General features: G+C 35.9%; 1 long non-coding RNA gene across 3 annotated transcripts in view; it reads right to left on the bottom strand.

Annotated features, from left to right (window-relative positions):
* LOC116419047 overlaps positions 1-20,833 on the bottom strand; it is a 77,267-nt gene that overhangs the window by 19,538 nt on the left and 36,896 nt on the right. For 2 of the 3 annotated variants that reach the window (XR_004229273.1, XR_004229272.1), the window contains exon 2: positions 13,315-13,396. This is a non-coding gene — a long non-coding RNA (uncharacterized LOC116419047). Of the gene's footprint in view, positions 1-13,314; positions 13,397-19,450; positions 19,678-20,833 lie in introns of all 3 variants that reach the window. The other variant, XR_004229271.1, reaches the window with a different exon arrangement.

Raw genomic sequence — 20,833 nt, 5'->3', positions numbered from 1 at the left:
ACTCTCACAAATATTTGAGGAGGAATTGGAATAAGAACCTAGTGAAGAGTAATCAATTAGATGGCTATTTCAACAGTACAGATAAAAGTTATGAGAGCATATATATAAAAAAAAAACCATGAATGTGTAAGCATAGAAAAAGGGATCAGATACAAGGGATGTCATGGAGGTAGAAAAGGCAAGATTGGCAACTCACTGGATACATAGGGTGAGGGAGAGAATGGAGGGCTTTTTTGTTTGTTTGTTTATTTGTTTTTAAGCTGAGATCATAAGGGAGAGCCATCTTTCCATTTTCTCAGGTTAAGTAAGCTCAGGTAATCAGGTCAGAAGCCAGATGGAAAGGGCTGACAAGTGAGAAGTTTAAGCAACATTTCCTGAAAGTTTGGATGAAACAAGGAAGAGAAATTTAGAATGGAAGCCTAGGAGACTGCTAGTGGATGTCAGGATGCAGAGGATGACCTGGATGTGTTCAATATTGGACTAAACTCTAAGTGTTTCACGCTACCTATGCAAATTATTGTCATCCATTCATTCTGCCAGAAGTCTTTACCTGATTGGAGGCAGACATACCTCTATTTACCAAGTTTGAGACTGTTGGTTACCACTGAGCATGTGACAACTTCTTGGAGCCACAGGTGAATGGGATGATAGGTAGATATCAAAGATGGATAAGCAGGCTGAAAAGAGCTTAGTAAGCCTTCACAGCAGAGGTGCTAGTCCTCCGAAAACACCCTATACACCTCTTCTGTGGGTAATGAGACAGAAAATGAATTGATGTGAACAAAATAGAAAGAAAAAGTATCATAAAAGAGAAAAAGCATTGTGTCTATATTAAGAAGACTTGAGAGGATTCATCTGTCGGAACTTAGGCATCATTTAACTTGAATAAGCCTCAGTTTCCTCATCTGTAAAATTATAGGATTATACCAAGTTGACTCTAAGGTCCCTTTCTGCACCATAACTATGATTCCAGTATTATCTTTAAGACCCCAGGAAGGATATCTTGCTAGAAACAATGCCTCTACAGCTAGCAAGCTGATACCTAAAATTCTGTGAGTAGAAAGAGATCTATTAATTTCATTTGATCCTCTCTTCTATTTAAAATGTAATTATTCATGAGAGGGGTCTCATATTAAGTCTTATCTATTGTATATATTTCAGAGACAGGCTATGAAAATTGATGAGGTTGATATCTACAAAAACATAAAATACCCAAATTAACAGAACATGAAATAGAGATTTTAAGCAATGTAATTTCAAGGAGAAAAAAAAAAGAAATTTAACTAACTGTATAGCATCTATAAAAGAAAGAATTCCCTAGTCTAGATGGATTTGTAGGTGAATCCTATCAAACAGTCAAGGAAAAATTAATACCGAGACTATACAAATTAATCTCAGAAGTTGAGAAAATACTGTATAAGACAAATGAATTCCTAATTTTAAAACCAAGGAAAGGCTGAATTAAAAAAAGTGAGGAGGGATATGGATATGGAACAATACATCACTAATGTAATACTGATGCAAAATATTAAATAAAACCTTAACAAAAAGACTAAAGCAATATATCCAAAAAACTGATTCTTTATGGCCATCTGGATTTATATAAACATTTCAAGGATGGTTTAACATTATGAAAACAATACCAAAATTAATCATATTTAAATCAGCCAATGAATCCGCAAGCATTTATCAAGCACCAAAGCACTGGGGATCCATAAAAAGACCAAAAACAAAACAAAACAACCAAAAAAAACAAAAAAAAAAAAAACAAATTCTACTCTCAAGGAACTCATAAAGATCTCAAACCACAGGCATGATTGCAATAAACAACGTTTACATGGTGCTTTCAAGTTTGCAAAGTGCTTTATGTGCATTATCTCAGTTAAGTCTTTCAATAACATTGTATGGTAGTTATTACAGTATCAGTATATCAGTTGAGGAAACTAATTCAGGGGAGGAAAACCTTGTTCATGGGGAAACAATTCTTAAGTGTCAGAGGTGATATTTGAGCTCTAGAATTATTGACTTCAGGTTAAGTTTTCTGTCCATTAAGTCCTGAGCTGCATCAAAAGACAGCAAGTTTCCTGAAAACAGACATCTTGAAGCAGAGGCTGGAAAACCACTTGTTGGCTAAAATGGAGAGAGGATTCTTGTTCATGTAACACACACAGAGAGATGTGTGTATGCATGTGTGTGTGTGTGTGTGTGTGTGTGTGTGTATAAAACTGTTACATCACCTGTGTTTCTGACTATACAGTTTTCCCACTTCTAAACCCAGGGAGACATTTGTTATAACAGAGCTTTTCTTCTAATCTTATTTCTTTACATAGAAAAACATAGTATTTAGGACTAAATTCTAATGAGAACCTAAGGGACTGAGATGATACGTAAATGATTATGTCAGTAAGAAATGGGACCAAGTGTTCTTAATGCTGCCATGTGCCCTACATTATTTATTCACTGTAAGCAACTTCTTTTATCTGCTTAGCCCTCAGTTTCCACAACTGGAAAAATGAGGGAGCTATCCTAGATGATAGCAAAGGAGCCATCTAGAAATAACCTTAACTAGCAAATTTATTGCCAAGAGCAAATATCAGGTGAGGTGTGCCTAAAAATAAATTTCACTAACTCTAAGAAGTTTTTGCTCTGGAAATAGGAGAGGGAGTGTTCCTTGAGATGTTATTAACATTCTCTGATTTTTTCTTGGGACAAAATGTGTTTGCTTACTTGCGGGTCCTGAGGAGTCCCACTTAGAAATCTAAAAGCTGTGGGTCATTTGAGCTGGGAAAGGCAGGAGAAATTAATAAATAACAGCTCATAAACTGTTAATGAAATAGCTAGTTTGTCAAATTCTAAATACTTTTATTTACTACATTGAAGAAAAAAAGCTGGAAAGTATAGATGTGTTGTTTTCATGAAAAACAAACAATATAAAGGGACTTTGTTTTCCAACTTCTTTCTGTTTTGTTTTGTTTTTTAATAAGAAGTAAGGGTCACCTTAAGGAGTGAGTGAGCATCCTTGACTGGCTATATCCCCTTTCTTGAACACCTTCCTCTCTACCCCCTGCCTTGACACGAGGATTGGAAAGTCCTCAGAGGAATGAGCCTTTGCAGTCTTTCCTTTGAGGTGTGTGTTCAGGTGGCCCATGGCAGTGTTCTTTTATTCCTCTCCAGGATGGATTTCAAAAGCAACCCCAAATGCCATCTTGCAAGGGTGAGACTCGCAGATTGATTTTCCATATTGACACAACAGGCCAGACCCCGTCTGGTTTATAAACTGATGCTGTATTATTTCCAGTTCTCTTTTATGAAACCAGAGTTGGGAAGGTAATCCTTATACACTAGCCTCTGGAGGATAGGGGGAGGAGGGATTGAGAGCAACCCTTGTTCTCCTCCTCTCAATGTAATGTTTAACCATTTTAAAGTGCCATCATCCTGGGAAAATGCTGGTTAATTGGCAACATGATATATTCTTTACCTCCAGCTGGTTCAAGCTGAGGATGTGATTTCATGTCATTATCACTTTCAAGTCCAATGCCTTGGTGTATTTCTATCACAGGTAGTTATTTGTAGGTAAGAGAATTTCCAGATCAAAGTGATACCTTCCCTTCAAAGGTCCTTTTAGCTATGTTTTTAACACCTCTTCAGAAAGGGCTAATTATTATAAACAAGGATAAGAAAGAGAGAAGCAAGTTCTATATTGAATAACCTAATGGATGATATCTCATTCAAGTTTATTTCAGTTTAATGCATTGTCCCATCATTCAATTAGCCATTCAATTCAATTTAAGAAATATTTATTTATTATGGACTTCCCAATGGGCACTGCTGTGTGCTGGGACCAGAAATGCATCAATGAAAGTCCCTGTCCTCAAAGCATTTACACTCCACTGGAAAGAGGGGAACCACATGTAGATAGGTAAATAGGTAAATACCAAATGGATGATATTTATATACAAAGAAAGTTTGGGGAAAGAATTGAAAGATCTTGCAAGCAGGGGTGCCTGAGCCGAGTCTATAAGGAAACCAGGAATTCCAAGAAATGGAAATTAGAAAAGCAATCATTCTAAACTTGGGTAACAGCCCGGATAGAAACATTCAGTCCAGAAATTGAAAACTTTATAAAGAGAACATCGAGCTGATAAGTTTGGTTCTACTAAGGAATATGTAATGGAGAGTAATGTCAAATCACTCTGGCAACATAATTTAGAATCAGGTTATAAAGGGCTTTGAATGAATGAGGGAATGAATGAATGAATCAATTCTTAAGCATTATAATGTAAAAAGTACACTACTAAGTGCTGGGGGTAGAAATAGTGAGCCAAAAGAATCCCTGTTCTCAAAGAGCTTGTATTCTAATGGGAGAAACAATATATAATAGAAGCTTCTGCTACCAAGTGAGATAAAGATGTCATTTGGGTACAGCAGCAGAGCAAATAGCAGTGTCTCTCCTTTTAAGGTCATTGCCGTTGATAAAGTCACATCACTTGTTCAGAACTGTAAATATAGCACCTTCGGAAGTTGTTACCAGGCTGCAATTCTACAGGGATTACTTTCCAGGATTAGGGTTGAGAGCACTGAACTAGAGGCACTTCTATTTTCAAAGCTCTGGAGTTTAGGGTCCTGAGATATCTTCCCTAGGGTATAAGGAGAGATATTGATCACAGTGGTGGTAGTAGTTTGACTTGCCAATCAAAGAAATTTGTAGTTTATGTTATCATGGTTTATTGGAAACATTATTAGCTCTGCTATTAGAACTGGTTTCACTTCCCGTGTCTGACCCTACCATATCATCATGGACAAATCATTTTGCCAAATGGCTTTTAAGGTTTTTCCAGTTCTAGATCTATGACCCAATATAAATGCACTGAAACTTCTTAAGCAATCAATTAATAAACATTTATTAATCACCTGCTATGTACCATTTATTGTGCTAAGCACTGGAGATAGAAAACCAAAGGAAAAGACAGTCCCTGCTCTCAATAAGTTCATTATTTAATGGTGAAAATAAAATGAAACATCTGTGTACAAAGAAAATATATACAGGATAAATTAGAGACACCATTAAAGAGGACTAATAAAGGCTTCTTGTATTAGGTGAAATTTTATATAAGACTTGAAGGAAATGAAGAGGTTGAAATGGGATGGGACAAAATTTCAGGCACGGGAGAGCAATGAGCAGTATATGGGGGAGAAGGAAGAAAGGGGTAGAAAGTCTACAAAAGTAAGGGATATGGATACTTTGAATTCTAAGTCAAAAGTGGTGAGATTAGACAGATAGATGCATGAATGGGGTGGGGAGAGAAACAGAGACAGAGAGAGAGAGAGACAGACAGACAGACACAGAGAGACACAGAGAGAGAGACAGACGATAGACAGACATTGAGATTTGTTATTAGATGTGACAGGGAACTACTGATGTATATTGAATAGGGATGAGACTTGGTCATGGTACAGGAATACATCGACTTGGCAGTGATATAGCAGTTAGATTGAAGAAGGGAGAGAGTGAAGACCAGGAGAGAAATTAGAAAGACTTGCAATAGCCTGTGCAAGAAGTAGAATTCTGAAATAGAATGGTGGATATAAGAGGGGAATAAAGAAAATAAATGCAAAAAATGTTGAAGAAATTGGCATAACTAGCTTTGGCAGTTTCTCAGATATAGGAAGTGAGGAAGTATAAGGAGTTAAGGATGGCTTCAAGATCTTGAACCTAGGTAAATAAAATCATAATCATGTACTTGATAGAAAAGGGGAAACAGATGAGAAGGAAGGGAGAATGGAAAGGAGGAAGAAAGAAAGGAATGGAGGGAGGGAAGAAGGAAGAAAAAGAATGAATAGGGGAAGAAGGAAAGAAGAAAGCAAGGAGGGAAGGAGGTAAAGGTGGAAGAAATTCAATTCCAATGCCCTTTACACTTCTGAGTTTCTTCTCTTTATTAAGACCCATACATATCATAACAAGCTATGCTATTTGGAACAACAACATCTGTTAACAAATGGATGATCCCTACCTAGATTAATTTCAGTTTCATAATGAATTCTTTTTAAAAAAATGGACAAAGGAAGAGATATGAGATCATCTTTAATTTTACTTTATCTATACAATGTTTTTTCCCTAATAATAACTATAATCAGAATCTGACTAAACTTATCAGATGACTAAAACACTAACCTTGAATGCCAAAACATGAAAATCACAAGCTAAGAATGTTATATATTCTTAATGAGTGAATTTCCTGAACCCCTAACATTATATTTGTAAAAGGTCATGGGAGAATGAGAGAAGTTGAACAAAATGAGATTTGAGTTAGAAAGAAAAAAGCAATTTTCATGTCTCTGATGATGGTGATGGTGGAGGAATCCCTAAACAGAGGAGAATCAGAAATTGGAATTATAATTTAAGATGGGAGCTTTAAAAAGAAAATTAGAATATTTTCGAAATACAAACTCATGGGAAAAGATGTTGGCAAAATAAAATATTTGCTGAGAGGTAGCAAAATATAATAGAAGAAGTCCTAAGTTGGGAAATTTTATACAGGTCTGTGTGCCAGACCCCCTTACCACCCACGCCATCCCTAAGTTTTCTGACCTTGGGAAAAGTCATTTGACTTCTAAGGGCATCAGATTCTTGAAGAAATTGGACTCTATGACTTCCTAAGTCCATTTCAATTTTGAAAAGCTATATTATTATTATTTTTATTTAAATAGACTGAAATGGATTGTACAGGTAAGTATAATCAGATATTAATGTTGCTGGAAGGGTATTCAGAACACTAAAATAAACAACGATTATGGTGCTAGAGAAATTGATTTATAGAAAAAGATGAAAATAAACTTCTATTTACAACCAGATCAAGTAATGACTAAAGGGGATGTACTATGTCAAAAAATACTGTAAGTGAAAGCAAACATCTACGAGTAAAATTAATTGGAAGGGGGGGTTGGGTAAAAGTAGTATTCATTAGGAAGAATTATTAAAGATAATTTACAACCAATATGATTTATATATCAAAAATATAATTTATTTAATCACAGCAAGGAATGTTTTGAAAGACAGAGAGAACACACTCAATGGGTCTCCAGTATGACTCCAAAACCAAAAAAGCTAATTTGATCTTAGGTTGCCTTGTCAAACCAAGAAAAGTATATAGGAATAGAGAGATGATGATCCTGCTTTCTTCTCTCCTGCTCCACAATATTGGTCATATTCTTTTCATTCCTAAATTTCAATCCTTCAGGAAGGATTTTAATAAACCAGAACAAAATTAGAAAAGAGGCAGCAAGGATAATAACACTGTTCTTGAAGACCTTGTCATGAGAATCACTTGAATGAATTAAGATGTTTCAAACTGAAATAGAAACCTCATGGAGACGATAGGGGAGTTGACTGAAAGGAAGAGTTGAGGTAGGAAGGGCACTTAGGGGATGATGACTGTTTTGATGTATTTAATGGGCTGTCATGTATTTTTCTTAGCTCCAGAAGACACTATTAGGGAAAATTTGTAGATTTCAATCTGTTCCCCCTGGCTTCGATTAACCTTTCTGTACAAATGACTCTGAAATTGATGTATCTCTATCCAGTGTCTTTCTGGATCATTAGGGTGACATCTCTGATGCTTCACTGATGATCTCTACTTGGATATCATAATAGAATCTCAAATTCAATATGTCCAAACCTGAATTTAATTTTTTTTTAAATTATAACCTCCTTAGAAGTAAGGATTATTTAATCCTTTATGGTATAAATAATAATATATTTATAAACATGTATTTATCATATATAAATATATAATAAATAATATCATTTTTACAATCTAGACTAGTGCTTTATATATAATAGACATTTACTATGATGCTAGGTAATTGATTCTTCCCACATGCTTTTTCATTATTTCAACTTCCCTACTTCTGGTGCAAAGCAGTATAGTAGAACACAGGATTTGGCAGTTAGAGGGATCTCAATTTGAATTAAAGCAGCTAGAGAGGTAGGTAAGAGAGCCTGACCTGGAGCCAGGAAGAGTCATCTTTTCGAATTCAAATCTAGCTATAGACACTTACTAATGTGTGACCATGAATAAGTCACTTAACCCTGTTTGCCTCAGTTTCCTCATCTCTAAAATAAACTTGACAAAAAAATGAAAAACTACTTCTATATTCTTCCCAAGAAAACCCCAATTTGGATCATGAAGAGTAGGACACAACAACAGTAACAAAAATAATGAATTTGGACTCTCTTATTATGCTATGATCCTGGCCATGCCCTCTGACATCTCTGACCTTCAGTTTCTTCTTCTATAAATACTTTTAAGTACTTGCTTCACAGGATTTATCATAAGATCCAGTGATTTGATGGATCTAAAATGATTTGGAAGCTTTAAATTTTATCTAAATATGGGTTATTACCTTTTCTACAACTAAGGCTCAAAAACTTATAATTATCTTATACCTTTCCTTTTAGTCTCACTTCATCTCCATTCAATTACCAAACTCAGAATTCTACATGTCTCCTTATTTCTACTCCTATAGCCACTATCTTTGTTCAAGTCCTCAAATCTCAACATAGTTGTTGTAATGGCTCCTAAAATGGTAATATTGTTTCTAATTTTCCCATTTTACAATTTATTTTCCCCAAAGGAAAGAAATAAAATAGAGAAAAGAAGAGAGAGAGGAAAGGGAGAAAGGGAGGAAGGCAGAAAAGGAGGAAGGGAGGAAAGAAGGAGGGAAAGGAGGAAGGAAGGAGGGAAGGGAGAAAGGAAGGAGAGAAGGAAGGGAGGAAAGAAAGGAAGGAAAGAGGGAAGGAAGGAGAGAAGGAAGGAGAGAAGGAAGGAGAGAAGGAAGGAGAGAAGGAAGGAGAGAAGGAAGGAGAGAAGGAAGGAGAGAAGGAAGGAGAGAAGGAAGGAGAGAAGGAAGGAGAGAAGGAAGGAGAGAAGGAAGGAAGGAGGGAAGGAGGGAAGGAGGAGGAAGAGGGAGGAAGAGAGGGAGGAAGAGAGGGAGGAAGAGAGGGAGGAAGAGAGGGAGGAAGAGAGGGAGGAAGAGAGGGAGGAAGAGAGGGAGGAAGGAAGGAAGAAAGGAAAGAAGAAAGGAAGGAAGAAAGGAAGGAAGAAAGGAAGGAAGAAAGGAAGGAAGAAAGGAAGGAAGAAAGGAAGGAAGAAAGGAAGGAAGAAAGGAAGGAAGAAAGGAAGGAAGAAAGGAAGGAAGAAAGGAAGGAAGAAAGGAAGGAAGAAAGGAAGGAAGAAAGGAAGGAAGAAAGGAAGGAAGAGGAACTGGTTGCTTGTTCTCAATAAAACAGGAGTTGGTATGATACTAAGGAAAGACTCCTGTGAATGAAGGTAGAAAAGCAGGCCCTGAATTAGTTCACCTGTTCTCTACATGATCTTGGGATATAATTCCCTCCTCTGTAAAATGAATTAGCTAGACTTAATGACTTCTGAGCTCCATCTGAGCTCTAAATCTATGATCCTATGAAAAAAGTCCTTGTCTTAGTATATTAGACTTTCTACAAGCCACTTCTTTTCTACATTTCCAGTTTTACACTATCTTCATGTGATGTATTCTCTATGTTGCAATCACAATGGACTATAAATAGTTCACCAGTTTTACCCTACATTTTCCATGCTGGCATATTCATGTTTTTTCTCCTCTGCTCAGAATGTACATACTCATCTCTGCTCTCTTCAAGTGCTATTTGTAGAAACACTGACTTTTAAATTTTGAAGGGAACATACTAGCCATCTAATCCAAACTATAGTGAAAAGAATTCCAAGTATAACATAGCTGACAAGTAGGAACTTCTCTTTGAAAGTCTCAAAAGAGAAAGGGAAGCTACATGGCACACTGGATAGAACATTAACTCTGGAGTCAGGAGAACTTGAGTTCAAATCTTAACTCAGACACTTGCTAATGTATGACCCTGAGTCAGTCACATAGCCTATATCAGCTTCAGTTTCTTCATCTGCAAAATGATGTTAATAATAACTTCTGCTTCCCAGGGTTTTTGTAGGAATCAAAGAGATAATATATGTGAATTGCCTTGTCAACTTTAAAATGCTATATAAAATCTAGCTTTTATTATTATGAATAACAAGATTTATTCTGATCAGTAAAGGCAATATTTCTGCAACAACAAGTGACTATCTAAACATGTTAAGATTAAGTTCTACCTCAAAGTAAAGAGATGGAACTGAAAATTACAGGAGTAAATAAAATAAATTGCTCCTCTAATTGAGAAATCATAGGCATCTCTTAGGAAGCTAGTCTGAAAATGTTTCTCAGAGAGCACAGAAGGAAGGAGAGGATTAAAAAGGAAGAAAAGCAGAAATGTTGGATCTCAACTAAAGAACTGCATTTATTACAATTTAAACTAATAGTTATTCATTATTCAGTCAACTCTTTGGTACAAACAAATAAATATACTCCTACTTGTAAGTCCCTGGGGGCTTTCTTAATCCTTTTTGGATTTACTTTCTGTGAATTTCTAAGTAATCAAAAGTTATAGGTTGGGTACATCTTTTGTTGGGAACACCCATGGTGTTACTGCTTATTTTTTTTTCTTTTCATTTCAAAGGAAATGGGCCATCCAAACTGAAGTTGTTTTGGTGGCCTTTTTTTTTCTTTGTTCTTTGTTTGTTTGTTATTGTTGTTTTTAATCAGATGGAGTTATTTTAATCAGAAGCAATCAGGTTTTTTTTTTTTTTTTTAATTGTGCTTTCCCCATGTAGCTAAGAAAATGCCCTTGTTAGAGCTGTGATTCATCTATCATGTGGTGCAGCTCAGTTTCGGCAGCTGCGAAGACTGGTAAACCATCTGAGAGAGGCTGCACAGTGCCACAACACTGTGGCATGGAGCATAATTTCAATGCAGGCAATCTCCCATTCAAGGTAGCCTTCCATATATGCTGTTATCTAGTAATTGATAAGCAGTCTGCCTGCTTAGAATGGGAACTTCTTGAGGGCATGGGCATAAAAAATGCCTTTCTCTTTATTCTTACTGGCTGGTACTAAGTGTTTAAGAAATGTTAGATTAAGGTAAATTAAGTGTTTATATCCTGAATGATGTTTTAAGATCCCAGTTCCTCTAACTTTCCAATTCATGGTTAATAGGATCAAAGATTCAAAGCTAGAAGGAGCATTGGTGTGCATCTAAGAGAACAAAAAGGCATCTAGAAGCATATTGTAGGAAGTGTGATCACTAGCTCACTGAATAGTGCATAGTATGTGCATTTAATAAAACCTAAATTCTAATCTAGTCTCAATTACTGTGTGATGTTTTAGAAAGTCAAAAATCTTTCACTCTCAAATGCCTGAACTCCAAAGTGGGGGATAATAATAGCTTCTTTCTTCCAAGGTTATTTTGAAGATCAAAAAGAAATAAAATATGTAAAGTTGTCTGTCAATTGTAAAGTAATATATAAATGATATTATGACTAAGACTAGAAGCAGCAGTAACAGCACTAGTAGTTTTTATTGTTGAGGCAGTTGATAATTCAATAGATAGACTGCCAGATCTATTGTAAAGATGAGTTCAAATCCTGCCTCAGGCACTTACTAGCTGGTGTGACCATGCTAGAGTCATTTGATCTCTCTCAGTTTCCTCAGCTGCAAAATGGGAATAACAATAAAACCTGCCTCCCAGATTGTTGTAAAGATAAAATGAGATCTTGATTGTAAAAACACTTAGCACAGTACCTGGCACATAGTAGATAGTTTTAAAATTCTTATTGTCTTCCCCAAAAAAGTAGTAGTAGTGGTGGTGGTGGTACTAGTAGTAGAAGTAGCTGCAGAAGCAATAGTAGTAATAATAATGGTAACAACAGCAGCAGCAGCAGTAGTAGTAATAGTAGTAGCAGTAGTTGTCTAATCACCCTTTCATTTTTCAAATGAGGAACATAAGACTAAGAAAGCTATAGTTTCTGACCCAAGGTGACATATCTTAGAAATCACCAGAGAAATTATTTGAACCCCAGTCTTCTGACTCCCAAACCAGCACTCTCTATTCACTATGCGATGCAGTCTCTCAGTTTAAAGAACATTTACTAAGCACAAAATAGGTCAATTATGATTGAAAACAGAAATAGGACAAGGTCTAGAGCCTTGAACACTATTTCGAGAGGACAGATCTGGGTATGGGTGTTCTGTTTTCATCTGTTCAATCTGTTTTTAAAAGCTTGTTTAAATTTAGTCTAAAATGCTCCACTCTCTGCAACAGATACAGGCTCTTTAAAAAAAAAAATCTATGAAACTTTTAAGTTGCTAATTGCTGACAGGGCAACTTAACTTAAAGCCTGTTAGTTAACTAATGAAGTCTTCATTCAAATTAAATTAAACTAAAAATGAGTTGAGGGAGGGGGAAGAGCTGACTCCTGAAGAGTAAAGTGGAAAATTACCTCCTTTTGATTGGTAAGAACCTAATCATAGGAACTTTTTATACCTCCAAAAGCATCACATTGCATACCAGGTGATTCTTCTTTTTTCTTGCTTTTACAAATGGAAAGGATGAGCACAAGAAATGTATAACAGATGGATAGATGTTTAATGCTATTGCTCCCCTGTGAGGTTATATGAGATTTTAAAGCAATGAACCAAAAGGGAGACTCTGTCCTTTGGTACCCCACCAGGTGGTATAATGGATAGAGCAATACACTTAAATTAAGAAAAATTTAAGAATGAATCCTGACAATGTCATTTTAATTAGTTTTTTGACTCTGGGCAAGTAATTTAACTTCTCTGATTCTCTGTTGCCCTCTTTGGCTCTCAGTTTCCTCATCTATAAAAATGGGCATAAATAATAACAAAATCAATCTTGCATGATTGTTGTGAGCAGCAACAGAGATCATTTATAAAATGCAGGACTGGGGAAAAAAACAGCTGTAGGCTGAAGAAAGATGATACAAAATTTTAAGCAGTTTGAAAAAGCAATGATGTTTTGGATTTCCATTGCTTATTCCAGGTCCTTCACCCAAGTTGAGATTGAAATCTCTTAATAGCTGACAGTTGCAATTAGTAAGCCCCCCCCACCCCCACATCAGCACCAAGATGGAAATAAGATTTATTTTTTAAAGTAGAATGGAATCTAAATTGCATATAACTGAATCTTTTTTAAATGAATATAAATACAAAATGCAGGCAACATAATGAGTCTACTAATAAAAAGCATCACATAATTAACTAGAAAATTAATTGACTAAAATTCAATGCTAAAAACACCTTAGTTAATTTAACTATGTCTTAACTGAAAATTTTATATTTGATCCTGAACAATTTATTGAATGGGACAGGAAGAAGTGATATGATCAGAACTGAAATTTAGGATACTCACTTTTGCAGCTAAATGAAGACTGGACTGAGGAGAAACTTGAGGCAGGAATTTTGTAATAGTCCAAGTGTGAAGTGAGGAGGACCTGCAATATAGAGCAGATAGCATATGTGTGAGATATTACTAAGGTAGAGCCAACAGTACTTCCACAAACCATAACATTTACCACACACTGAAACCCATCCTATATGACCACTCATACCCTTGGCACATTTAAGCTGAACTAATTAAGATACAGGCAGAATCTATTGATAATATGGATAACAGATAAACAAGAGGCAGAAATGTAAGCCAGGTTTTAGTGAAACAAGGATAGAAATAAAGACAATTTGCAAGACAAGGGGCTAGAGATCATAAATAAAAGAAAAGCTTAAACAAAGTCTGAAAAGATTGAAGAGGCTTTATTGATTTTTAGGTCTGCTATCGTGGAGGCACTGGCCCAATGATTTGTTGATCTTGGAGAAATCACACAATAACATGAATCATAGAGGGTAAAGGAGGCTCAAAGCCACCTAATATAAGCTAAAAAAACAATCCCTTTTATAATATGTCCCCATAAGATAATTTTGATTATATTAAGTTTAAAAAGTTTTTGTACAAACAAAACTAATGCAGACAAGATCAGAAGGGAAGCAATAAATTGGGAAAATATTTTATATCCAAGGGTTCTGATAAAGGCCTCATATCTAAAATGTATAGAGAATTGCCTCAAATTTGTAAGAATGCAAGACGTTCTCCAATTGATAAATGGTCAAAGGATATGAACAAAAATTTTCAGATTAAGAAATTAAAATCATTTCTAGTCATATGAAAAAAATGCTCTAAATCATTATTTGTTAGAGAAATGCAAATTAAGACAACTCTGAGGTATCATTACATACCTCTCAGATTGGCTAAAATGAACAGGAAAAAATGATGAACAATAAAGGGGATGTGGGAAAACTGGGACACTAATATGTTATTAGTGGAGTTGTGAACTGATCTAAACATTCTGGATAGCAATATAGAACTATGCCCAAAGGGCTTATCAAACTGTCCAATCAGTGTCTCTACTGGGCCTGAATCCCAAAGAGATCATAAAGGAGGGAAAGGGACCCACATGGGCAAAAATGTCTGTAGCAGCGCTTTTTTAAGTGACAAGGAACTAGAAACTGAGCAAAGGCTCATCAGTGGGAGAATGGCTGAATAAGTTGTGGTATATCAGTGTTATGGAATATTATTGTTCTATAAGAAATGATCAGCAAGATGATTTCAGAGAGGGTTGGAGAGACTTATATGAACTGATGCTGACTGAAATGAGCAAAACCAGGTGATCATTGTACACAGCAATAAGATTATATGATGATTAATTCTTATGGGCATGACTCTTTTCAACAAGAGGTGATGTAGACCAGTTCCAGTGATCTTGTGATAGAGAGAGTCATCTACATCTAGAGAGAGCACTGTGGTGACTGAGTGTGGATTACACAATAGTATTTACAGTTTTTTTTTTGTTGTTGTTGTTCTTGTTGATTGCATTTTGTTTTCTTTCTTATTTTTTCCCTTTTGGGCCTGGTTTTTCTTATGCAGCATGATAATTGTGGAAATATGTATGGAAGAATTACACATGTTTAACACATATTAGGTTACTTGAAGTTTAAGGAAAGGGATAGGGGGAAGCAAGGGAGAAAAAATTTGGAACACAAGGTTTTGCAAGAGTGAATGCTGAAAATTAACTATGCATATGTTTTGAAAATAAAAAGCTTTAAAAATTAAAATATATGAAAAATAATGTGCCCCCATAGAGATTATCCAGCCTGTGTGTGAAGACCCTCTCTCTTTTTTTAAGATTCACAATAAAAGGAAACCCACCTCCCCTCACCACCAGTCCATTCCACATTGGGACACGTTTACTCTTTCATAAGTTTGTTCCAAGTTCTACCTAAATTTGCATATAATTTTGATCACTGTACTGACTTTTATTCAAATGTAATTCATCTTTCACAGGAAAGCCTTTCAGATATTTGGAGAGAAGTAGAATATTTCTCATCCACCAACAACATTTTTTTAGACAGCACAATAGATAGATCACTCTACATAGTGTCAGGAAAACTTCGGTTTGAATCCACCCTCAGAACCTTCCAAGCTGTGTGGTCCTAGACAAGTCATTTAATCTCTTTACCTTAATTTTCTCAACTATAAAATAAGAATAATGATAGCACTAACCTCGCAGGTCCAAATAAGATAATATTTGTAAAAACACTTAGCACAGTACCAGGCATATAGTAAGCACTTAATAAATGCATCTTTCCTTCCCTTTTCCCCCAAAATTTTCATTTCCTTCAAACAATCTTCATAAACCATGATTCAAGGTTCTTCAACATTCTAGTACCTCTACCGTAGGTACTTTTCCCATTATCAGTGCTTCTCCTAAAACATGTTTCAAATATTGAAAAATCTAACTAATTCTCAGAATACAACTATTACCATCTACTTTCTGAATATAAAGTCTCTCTAAGTAGTTTTATACAATATCAGCTTTGTCAGCTATTGGCTCATACTTAACCTGTGATTCATTAGGAACTACAGATGTTTCCCACCGGATGCTGGAAGTGCTTCTCTTATAGTATACTTGTAAAAATGATTTTCAGAATCCAAATACAGGACTTCACATTTTCCTCCACTCACTTTCATCAGATTAAATTTAGCCTGATATTATGGTATATCAAGTGTTTTTGAAGCCTAATTATTTCATATAAAACAAAATCGATATATTAGATATTTATATCATCTGCATGTTGATCCCATTAATGCCTAAAAGAAGAAAAACAGTTTAAGATCAAGCACAGATTCCCCGAGGCAGTCTAGCAGACTTTGATGTTGGTTAACCTGAGACTATTCATAACCACTCTGAGTCCAACCATTCATCTAGATCCATCTAACTGGAAAGTCATCTGATCAAATCTCTGCAATTTGGTGACAAGAGTAATATGAGAGACCTGGACAAATGTTTGTTGAAATATAGATAAATTAGTCAGCTATAATTGATGTATTAGGTTGGGAGAAAGACTCAATACAGAGCAATAGGTATGATTGTTACTGTTGTTGTTTTTGTTGTTTAATGAGTAGCATAAAGGCAAAAAGCATCAAATATGTTAAAATAAAATAGAATAATATATAAATAAGCTATAGTTAACTATGCCCCGAAGCTACAAATTGTGCACATCCTTTGATTCAATAGCGTTTCCACTGAATCTGTATCCCAAAAGGATCATAAAGATGTTTGTAGCAGCCCTTTTTTTAGTGGCAAGGAATTGGAAGCTAGGTATTAGTTGTCTATTAGTTGGGGAATGGCTAGATAAATTATATTATATGAGTATAATGGAATATTATTGTTCTGAAAGAAACAATCAGCAGTCTTATTTCAGAAAGGCCTAAAATGACTTATATGAACTGATGCTAAATGAAATAAGTAGAACCAAGATAGCACTGTACACAGCAACAATAAGATTGTGTGATGATTAAGGTGACAGATTTGGCTTCTTTCAACAATGAGATGAATCAGGCCAGTTTCAATAGACTTGAAATGAAGAGAGCCATCTGCATGCAGAGAGATGGGGACTGAATGTGGATTACAACAGAGTATTTTCATCTTTTTATTATTGTTTGTTTGCTTGGTTTTTTCTCATTTTCCCCTTTGGATCTGATATTTTTTGTGCAGCATGATAAATATGGAAATATGTTTGGAAGAATTATGTATGTTTAATCTATATTAGATTACTTGCTGTCTACAAAAGAGAGAGGTAAGAGGGAGGGACAGTGAGAGAGGGAAAGAAAAAAATAACTTGGAACTTATGTTTTACAGGGGTGAATGCTAAAAACTATTTTTGCCTATATTTTGAAAAATAAAAAGCTATTATTATTTTTAAAAATAAACTATGTCCCAAAGCATTCTCCTTATCTACCAGTCTAATAGTCCTCTAATGATCAGAAATGTTCTGAGAATCAGTCTGACATAACCTGTTCTCAATGAAGTGATGTTATTTTTTTAATTGCTACTCTTTTTAAAAGATCTCTAACAATCATTTTTAGGTGATGTACTAGAATTTTATCAGAACTCAAAGTTAGACTCGACACTACAATTTTCAGGTCCTACTCTGACCCCCTTTTGGTGAAAATGGAAATATTTACTCTTTCCATTCTTGTGGTTCTCTCATATTCTTCACACACTTTCAAAGATTATGAACAGTAGCTCAACAAACATGTATACTTCTTGGGGGCATGTTGGAAAAGAGATGAGATTTGCCTTCAGACCTCTCCTATCTTCTTCGTTGGTATTCTTGTCTAGCTTCTCGTGATCGCCTTCCTGTGATTTCCCACCCCAAGCATCCATTATACTCCTGCTTCCCTGTGGATGTCTTTTTGCCCTCTCTATGACAACTTGTTACACTGATAGTCACTCTATAACATTGATTTTGTAGCTATTACTTTTTTTAAATGGTATATTCACCCCGAAGGAAAAAAAGACCTCAGCTGACAATTCAAATCACCAGACAGTGATGTCTTGGTTATAATAATAATTTATCTTTATCACTTTCAGGCTGATGAACCAATTTCTCTGCAATAATCTTGTGACATAGATAGCTCAAATATTACATTCTCATTTATACAGATGGAGAAACTGAGGCTTAGAGAGATTAAATATTCTCCTAAATCACAGAGCCAGTTTGAGCCAGGTTTCAACACTCAAGGTACACAATTCTTTCTTTGATATCACCATGGTCCATCTAAGAAAGCCAAAGGCATGGCAACTCAAATGAGTAGTAGAGGTACTGTCAAGATATAACTAGGCCACACATGATTGATGGAGGAAGAGATCATCCAAACCTTTTCTTTTCTAAAATCTTACTGTCTATAAGAAATCTTTCCCAGTATGCTGAGGTTTATGCTTTTCCTTCTGAGATTACATATTATATCTCTTCTGCATATATCTTTTTGTGCCTAATTATTTACCTGTTATATTTTGTGCTAAAATGTGAGCTTTTTGAAGGCAAAGATCATGTTTTTGCTTTCTTCATTTTTTCAGTGCTTATCACAGTTTCTAGAAAGTACACAGGATTGAATAAATATGTGTTGATTGACTAACTGAATTGGTATCCTACAAGCTAGAATCCTACAAGTGCTCAATTCCAAGGATGAATACCTTGGAAAACCCAATTTCACATTTCCTTTACTATGAAAGAGTGATCTTTTCATCATTCATTACATTTCATTTGAAATGCCTACTTTTCTTTGATTCCACCAACCTGGGAACAAAGCACAATGTCATGATAAAATACATGAGGCTACAATAAATCCTAGAGAAATGAGCCAAAGCATCCCTGTTTCTTTTCCCTCAGTCTGCCTGAGTAAGGTTTTGTGTTCAATTAGAGTGTTTCCTTGTATATTCTTCTCTCTTTTATACGTCATCCCTGGATCCAAATATTTTGAGTCATGTCCCGGAGTGAGGATATAAAAAGCATAATCATGAAGACATTTAATATGCACGGAGCTGAGAGTCACAATACAAACCAGTGAGCATGTCATAAAGAGAGCAGTATGCAACCTTCCCAGGAAGCAAAATGTAGCTATTCATATTTTCCCTTGGGGACTCTGTCTCTCCCAATGTGAGGGACAAGTACTCTCAGAAAGCGTTTTATTTGTCTGGGATTAAAACAGTGTATGTTTCTGTGTTATGTGTGAGGCAAAATATGCATGAGACTACGAATACTATTTACATCCCATATAAGGTGGTCTTTGAATAACAGGAGGTCAGAGAAGGTTTTGTCTATCTAGGTGACACGAATAAAGGTGAACATAAAAATTATTTAAGAAGTGTTCTTAATGGAGCAACGTGCAGATCTGCTTGGGTTTGAGTACTCAATGGTCATCCACTCAGAGTTGTAAAAGTTCTTTTGACTGAATCCCATGGTCAAATCATGGATTGGATGGGCCAGTTCCAAAAAAGTTTTGGAAAATCTCACCAGATTCCAATACACAGTATCAACATGTTGTTTATTGGTTTTGTTCTGAGTCTTTAATTTTGTTTGTTTAAGGAAATTCTAGCAAGGAAAGTTTTATGCCTTCTACCAAGGCAGTCAGCAATTATTTTGCAACTTACAGAATTAGAAGATTCCCTCAGGGCCTGGGAAGTGAAGTGATTTGCTCAATATTACAGCATTAATAGGGTGGAAGACTGGAACTGAAACCAGGTTTTCTTGATTGTGAGGCTGGGGCTGGTTTTCAAGTTGCTACATCATACTGCTTCTCTCTTACTTGATTAAATTGGTATGGGGTACGATGGTTTCCCTTTTCTGTAGACATATCAAGTGTTTCTGTTTATTCTTCCTATAACACACACACACACACAATAGGACGTGGCTTTAATTTGTCTGTCTAATGTGGCATTCTACCTAATTCCCCCATAAATCGACCTTCCTACGAATGGAGAAGAGATAGGAAAAAAAGAGACATGAGATGGGGTAGGAGGGAAACCAAGTTGATGGATGGAGTACAGGCCTGGATACACTGGATACAACTGAATTTTCCTAATATAATCTTCTAAGCAACTTTAAAATAACACCTCAAATCAAATTTTGGAGCAACAGAGCAAAGAAAAAGTCAAAGAGGGGAATTTTTCCAGCCTAAAACAACTTAGGGGATCAGTAGGAGAGGTCTGTGATACAAGGACAGGCTCAGGTTTAGAGTATAACATAAGCATCAGCAGTAGGCCATGGAGGTGGCTATGGCAGCAGCAGCAGCAGCTTAGGGAATTCTCAGGAAAGAGAAGGTAAGAAACCTGAGCAACTGATCAGAAAGATTATAGGGGACCCTTTGCTGGCACGAGGTGGGCAACTCTCTTGTCCATAACCAGATGTGGAATACTTCCAGATGGAAGAGAAGGACTTGTAATGAATCACAAGGATGCTGGGACCTTAAACATAGGCCCATAGGTTCCATAAAGGAACATTAGTACTTGTAAATGCAGGGTAACAGAAGTCCTTCCCAGGTAAAGACAAGACAGAACTCCAGGTGGGCAGTGACCACACCTCTCTCAGGATAACACCACCTTGGAAACACGGAAAATTTGAAGACCCCTGGAACTAGTTCTGAAAAAGGCAGCACAGAATATCCTGAAGCTTAGCAGTATAAAATATTGGGGAGGGGACAGAGATATGGAGGAGGGGATAATAAGAGGAAGAGCAGTTTGAGGGAAGGAAACAACACAGACTTTTGAAGAGAAGAGAAGATAAAAAGAGATTGAGAAAGAAGAATAAACAGAAAAATAGAGGGAAATGTTCAATTAGTGATCACAAATGCAAATATAAATTTAATGAGTTAACCCACAGATTAGAAACCAAAGACTAGCAATATGCTATGTATAAGAGACATATTTGGAATTGAAAAACACACACACACATACACACAGATTTGAAATGAAGAGCTGGATCAGTCTCTTCTATCAGCTCAAGTGAAGAAGACAAAGGTGGCAATCATGATCTCA

Source organism: Sarcophilus harrisii, chromosome 4 (genome assembly GCF_902635505.1).
Source record: "Sarcophilus harrisii chromosome 4, mSarHar1.11, whole genome shotgun sequence".
NCBI classification, from domain to species: domain Eukaryota; kingdom Metazoa; phylum Chordata; class Mammalia; order Dasyuromorphia; family Dasyuridae; genus Sarcophilus; species Sarcophilus harrisii.
This window is presented reverse-complemented; position numbering and strand designations above follow the sequence as displayed.